The sequence below is a fragment of the Populus euphratica genome, unplaced genomic scaffold, assembly GCF_000495115.2.
Source record: "Populus euphratica unplaced genomic scaffold, PopEup_1.0 scaffold48.1, whole genome shotgun sequence".
Taxonomy (NCBI): domain Eukaryota; kingdom Viridiplantae; phylum Streptophyta; class Magnoliopsida; order Malpighiales; family Salicaceae; genus Populus; species Populus euphratica.
The window spans coordinates 71403-79033 of record NW_011499879.1 but is presented as its reverse complement, the minus strand read 5'-3'; positions in this window follow the sequence as shown (position 1 = coordinate 79033).

Sequence of the window (7631 nt, the reverse complement as noted above, 5' to 3'; positions counted from 1 at the left end):
ATATATATATATATATATATATATATGAAATTGAAACGGCTGCGTTGGCTGGCAAAAGAAATCTTGAATGTATGGTAAAGCGCAAGACACGGCAAATGAGCGAGTGAGGGAGCCGAATGGTGGGGAAGGGGACAAGTCTGGACTGGAAATATTATTTTCAAGAGTTGCCAGGTCAGCTACTGTTGAATCTTTTTTTTTATCAGAAGCTACTGTTGAATCTTGAGTTCATATGTATGTTCATGTCCGTACACATGACGATCCAACCCCTTTCCAGTGACGTCACTCTTGAAAGAAGGAAAGCAAGAAGAGAAGGCTGGCTGGGCTGTCTTCTTCAGGTAGCAAACTCAAGGAAAAAGGATGAAGAAAAATAAAATCGATCATGCTCGCTGGCGTTGAATATGGCGGTGCAATCGCCGGCATCTGTCGGTGCAACGACACAAACCTGATATGTGGCTAGAAGAACTAATCGTGAGTTCACATTATTCTTAAATTTTTAGGAGGTATAAATATATTATTTATATAATTTCCTGTAACACCTTCTTTTATATGTGAACTATTTAAATTTGAAATTTATATATATTAATATTATTTTATATTTAATTTTTATTAAATAAAATAGAAATGATTAGATTTAAAAAATAGAAATGATTAAATTTAAATTTATAATTATTTAATCATCAAATATAATACGATATGATATCTATAGCACTTCATTAAATATAACACAAGAAAAATTAATCAACAAAATAAACTCAATAAAATTTCAAGGTTGTCATTATTATAATTGAATTAATGATAAATTAAAAAGCAATATCCTCTACTTTCTTTTCTTGTTGCTTCTTTCTTTTCATCTCCAACGGCCACAATAATCATCTCTCCTTTCCACATAATTCAGGCATCTTTTTAAGATAAACAATATGGGATCCGCCACCAAGTTAAAAACTTACTCTATCCACTCTAATAGAATCAACACTTTCACTGCTGAAGTTCATAAACAAGATGACCAGCAATTGTCAATCGGGTTCTTAGACGATACGTAACATATGGCACAAATGAAGGCTGGAAGAATGGAAGTCGCCAATACAATTCATATGATCAAACAACCAATCTTTTTCAAAAAGGAGTTTAAGTGACATTTTGGCAGTTTGGAATTACGATATTCTAAGAAAATCAGATTTTTAATATATATATATATATATTGATCTAATGAAATTAGAAATAATTCTTAAAAAAATATTATTTTGATATATTTTTAAATAAAAAATATTATAAAAAATAACTTTAGCATATTTTCAAACACCTTCTTAGATACAAACTATATAAAAAAAGACCTTGTTATATATGTTCAACATACATTGTTATTTTATGAAGGGATGCAAAGAAGAATATGGATTTCAAATTATGATGGAATGAACAAAAATGATTTGGTATCTTTTGTTTTTTTTTTCCTATCAAGTTATCGTTATGGTTCTAAATAGTAACAGAAAAATCTAGAATTAAGTTTAAGCTAGTTATTTTAATATATTTTTAAATAAAAATTATTTTAAAAAATAATTACTATAGTAATATCAAACGGGCTTTAATTTCCCACAATTTTTCTCTATAAAAATCACATATCACCTTTTGTTTTTTTAAGAATCCATCACCTTAAAAATCACACATCCAAGGTTGCACTATAAAAACAAGAATAAAAAGTTTTATAAATTCAGAGGAACAAAACAATTAAGTCGAGCATCACCAAACTCTTCAGGCGTCGGGGGTAAAAATCACGACAACCAAATTCAAATCTAGATGAACAAAATGCCTATGAGCCAACGGAGTTTAATTTTGTATTTGGGGAGAGGGAGAGAAGAAATCGTGCAAAGGAAGAATTGAAAATGAAAATCTGCGTCCCCTCGATTGATATATATCGTTAAGGTAAAATACGTATCAAATCATTTCTAGAAACATCATGGAATGTGGTAGAGGTAGTATTTGGACACCTAGCTACCATATGTTACAGAAATTATATTTTACAACCAAATCTATCTCCCTCTCCTCCTTAAACAAATGACAACGTAGGAGAACACCAAAATCCACTTAAATATGGTGAATTAAGCAACCAAAAACCATGAAAAGAACAATCACTGAAAGAATTTTTGAAAGTTATTTTTTGTATCATGTTTATTTTTATGTTTTAAAATATTTTAAAAAATGTAAATTATTTAATTTTAAATTAATAATTTTTTAGTAATTTTAGATTATTTTAATATGATAATATTAAAATAATTTTTTAAAATTATTAAAAATATTATTTTAATATATTTTCAAAAAAAAATCCCCTAAAAAACAACTATTATAATTTCTATATTTTTAAAAATAGTTATTTGCAATTCTAGAAGGTAATTTAATTGAAAAGGTTTTGAATTTGCTATATAATGATTATGGTTATTATATAAATTTTTTTAAAATTATTAAAAATTTATATAATTATTAATTTTATAGCACATGAAATTAATCAATATACTTATAAACTAAACTAAACACTTATATTAATTAAAAAAAAAACAGCTGAAAATTATGGTGAAATTGGCATGATTTAGAACGTGTTTTAAAGTTACCATTGAAGAAAGACGGATGATGTAAGAGATGGGGTATCTGAAGGAGAGTGCAAGGTTAAATGGGTTTATAGAGGAGTTTGTGTCGAATTCGATTTCAAGAAGTGAGGATACTTGAGACGTTGAATGCAGAGCCCAGTTTAGGGAATTGTTATTATGCCTTACACCTGCGGCTCTTGATGAAATACTGAAGAGAGGAGTTATCGAAGGAGAAAAGTTACAATGGAGACTGATGCTAAGGCAGGCGGGGAGAAGGAGGGTCTGAAGATGGAATAAAATGCGAGGGTGGATGCCGGTGTGAAGATGAGTGAGGAGTTTAGATATGAATCGTCTGAGCTGAGACTTGGAGAGGATGGCGCTATTTAGCATAGAAGAAGGGTGTTTGCTAACGTGAGCCAAAAGGTGGAGGAGAGTGCTGGTTGCGGATGGGACTGTTTTCAGCAGAGGCGGTGTGCGGTTGCTAACATGAGCCAAGGGTGTAGGACCATGGATTTTAATTCCAGTTAATAAAATGATTTTGTTATAAGGGAATCATAAAGCGTGCTAAATAGCAAATCCGCAATGATTTTAATTTTTTTTATTTTTATTTTGAAAGGCTACTAGTGTTAGTAAACGAAATTAGAAAATATGATGTAAATCAAGATTAATTATATAAACAGCAAGATATATCTCAAAACACAGTATATTTTTATTAATCTTTCATGTGTTAATTAAAGAAATGAAGGCAACGATACCAATAACGTGATCATGGTAAATTCAAATTTCAAGAAACAAAATACATGATTTATTATTAACTATATTAAGAATAAGAATTTAAAATAGAGAAGTACGCTCTTAAAAGTTATCTCAACTAAAAAATTAATGTGTAGTAAAGAATTTTTTTTTTAAAAAATACAACAATATGTTTGAAAATTAAAGAATAATTAAATCTCATAAATCTAAAGTAAATCTCATGAGTAAGAGGTCCCCTTAGCTAAAAGGAGAGGTTTTTCTTTTTCTATAATGAATAATGAGTTCATAAAGGTGTCTTAACCCACCTAACATGATTTTACATGTACATTGAAGAGTGTCATCATCGTGTCCTGTCTACTGCACAAGAAATCTTCAAGGTTAAGTTGCCTAATCAAGCAGATCTTCTGTGTCATGATATCACAACCTGCTGGTTTGGGGTTATGATTTTTTTCATAGTTTTTTTTTTTATAAATATATTAAAATAATATTTTTTTATTTTTAAAAATTATTTTTAATATCAACACGAAAATAACCTAAAAATATTTAAAAAATATTAATGTAAAATAAAAAATTTAAAATTTTTAAAATACAAAAACCTTAACACCAATTACGGTCAGCGGTCATTAGCAGACAGAGATTGGATTTGGTGACCACCCACGTGCTTGGCACGTGAAGGAACCCGACATGGAAAGCAGCTGGGATCTCCTGCGACAGTATCCATGGCACAATCTGGGTGGGTTGGTCATCATCTTCGTCCTTTTCTTTCTTTCTTTATTTTTTTTAAATCTCTTTCAATTAACTAAAGTAGCATATGTATATTATTTATATAGTTTCAGTTGAAACATAGCTTTCTGAAACACCGAAAGGAATCATTGCTGCCATCTTCTCCACTTATTTCATATAATTCTGCAGTATTTTATTATTATTATTAATTTTAAGCTGATTGGCTAGCGAGTAACGGTCCACAACAAATCAAAAGAAAAGTGGGGCTTGTGATTTGTCTACTGGGTTTTAGTTGAAAATGTGGGCTTCATCTGGTTGGTCTTGTGGGACAAATCTAACCCCTCCCCTACCAACATTATTTCATTGGGCAACTTAAACATCCACATCACTCTTCCTTTTCCGCTTTCTGAGCAGTCAATTATGCTTTGATTTTATTGTTATTCTTTCTGGGTATAATCATTACTATTATTTGTATTATCGCCGGGAATAAAAGTGGTGATCTCTGGTTGTTCTTTTATATTTTTAAATTAATATTACAAATATTATTCTAATATATTTTCAAGTCAAGTTTATTTTAAAAAATAAATGCTATTATAATATCAAGTGGTTTTAATAAAAAAAGAAAAAGAAAATAGAAGATATGGGACCAAATCTTGATTTATCAAGCAAGTTGACAAGGTCCTCTCCCTTGATTAAGATAAATGAATCAATTAATAATTTGTCCTATGATGTTTGTTTTGATATCAATAGGGTGGGGTGCCACTTTTTTATACTCTATAATTTTGTATTTTAAAGTCCGACTGAATTAATCGCTTAAAACAAAAGATATTGGCTGCAGTTATTTGGTAGATGGTTAGATAATTTTGTTTATTTTTGGATTAAAATCCATGTTCCTTGGATTATTTATTTTTATTTTTAAATCATAGTCCGGTATTCTAAATCATGTTCCAGAAGACATGAAAGGATCCAATTCCAAAGTTTTAACTAGGCAAAGATAAATTATCTTATTATACATGTATAAGAATTAATAATTAAGAAACATATCTCTTTTACAATTAAATTACCTAAGAAAAACATTGGAAATAATTCAAGTGCCGTCTATAACTATAAACAGAAAAGGAGCAACATGTGAAGAAACTATGAGATCTCAATAATAATTTTATATATATCATTTTTAGTTTATATTTAATTTTATTAATTAGAATGAAATAATAAGATTTGAAGTCGTGATATTTTAATCACCCTATATTTCTCTCTCAATCAAAAAATTTAATCTATTAAATAAGATTTGAAAAATAATTTTATATTAATTATTGCAGCTAAATAAGGGAAATTTAAAGTATTAAATAAGATTTCAAAAATAATTTTATGTCATTCGTTAAACTTATAATTATTGCAATTGAATAAGGAAAATTTAAACTATGAAATAAAATTTTAAAAATAATTGTACATTACTTCCTTTTCTGATTTGTTCTTAGTTCTCATTTCTTAATTGACAGTAATTGCTTAACTCACGTAGAGGGAAAGGGGCAAGGGAAAAAACAGAAGAAATTAAAGAAGCAAAGGACAAGGCTTTGGGGTCATGACCATGATGGTAGCAGTTGCGAATGAAAAGTAAAAATGAAAAAAACAAGAAGAAAAGAAAGGTTTAATATATACTTTTGGCTTCATTATAATCGGAAATATCTCATAAAATATATGGATTTAAACTAGTTCCGTGACCTGGAGTTTAAGGACAAAATGTGCATCATTAGGTCAAATTCTCTTGGGGCAAGGAAAGGCATCATGTCCTAACATGGTTTTGAAGCTCCAAACAAGGCATCCATAGGAGGGAGGCACAGAAACAATCTATCTTTTCAAAGGTGTTAGCCAAGCAATAACTAATCGTTACTGATTGACTATGGTTTTGTTTTATGTATGATTACGAGAAAGAGTAACTTTTCATTTTTATTTTTTTGCTTTCAAAGTTGAAATCTTGGAGGCTCTCAAGCGTGTTCATGCACCAGCAACAACAAGCACGAAGTTGCTGATTTTCAGTCTCACTTTCCAGTTCTTGATTGATTAGTCATCCCTCAGATAATATGATGGAAAAATATTCCTATAGTTTAATTAGAGGACAAAAAAGACTGAGAAATCCAATTTGACACGAAGTTCCAGGCCCGCAACCCCTTCCTTTCAACTCCCTCATTGAAACAATCCCTTTCAACCCCCGATCTCTCCTTTGTCTGAAGAGAGACATGCATCAATGACAGAGTGACTCACCATGTCATTATAAGAGGTTGATTGCCAACATGTTGCTTGTGGAAAAAGTAATCCTTCTATTCCTTGATTAACCAGAGGAGATCATTTACAGAGAATGATTGTAGGGGTAAACATGAAGGTAGCCTCACTTTTACTTCTTTGCAAGTATCAGGTGCATTTGTTTTCTCGCGAGAGTTCCTGACCTGACTGACGTCTTAACTTTTCAACGTTTAACTTGTTCTTGAAAGCAACCTCGGTCCACTTGGCAAACCACCTCTAACATATCAATCCTAATCGCCACCCAAAAGCAATGTCTGCCACGCCCAGTATTTTGTTCTTTTCCGGTCATTTGCAAGATGTACTGCCACGGCAGGTCAGTTAACATTCAGGTGTCATTTCTTCTCTCGATGTCTCGGTTTAAAACTCCCTCTTATAAAAAAGAATAGATAACCCAATGCTATAACGCCATAAATTTGTAGTACTTGAGCTTGCATCCAAACTGTTATATATTTGAAAAAATAGATTAAATATATATGTGCCGGAAAACAAGCTTTAAATATCCTGAGTCTCTGGTTAATGTGTAACATAATACTAGTATTAGTGAGTGCAGATCATCATCAACAATCAACTTGTAAACCAGTTAAAGAACAATCCAATGTTCAAAGCATTGTCAGATCAGATCATGCAAGTAAATACTCATACTTCTTCTAATCCCTTTTAATTGTTGCATCAACGCAAGGATGACCAAATTAAGGCTCATGCACATTCACAGTAAAATAGCAGCAGCAGCATTACCAGTCACCAAAAATAAGATTTGACTTTCTTTGGTTTTCATTGGTGTTAGCCTTTCTATCCCATTGGATAAACCTTGTTTTATCCAGAAATGAGTACAGAAGAAAAATCTTTTTTGGAACCAGGTCCATACACAAGATTCATATGGGCTTGTCCGTCCGAGTACTTGCATTCTGGTACGATGTGGAAAAAAAAATGCCAATTATAAAAAAATTCATACCTAAGTCTCTGACGAATTGATAATTTACTTGTACTCATCCAGAATATAACAAACTTAATATTAAAAAACAAAACTGAAAAAAAAAAAAGTTGAACTAAACTAACTCACAAATTCTGTGATAATAAATATAAGATTAAAATGATCTTATAAAAAAAAACACGAAAAATATAATCTTTTGAATGGAAAAAGAAAAAAACACAAATTAATTTTTAATACATAGAATATTAAATAATAAAATTAATATAAATAAATTTAAAATTAACAAATATATATATATATATATACATATATATATATATATATATATATATGTGTTATAGATATAT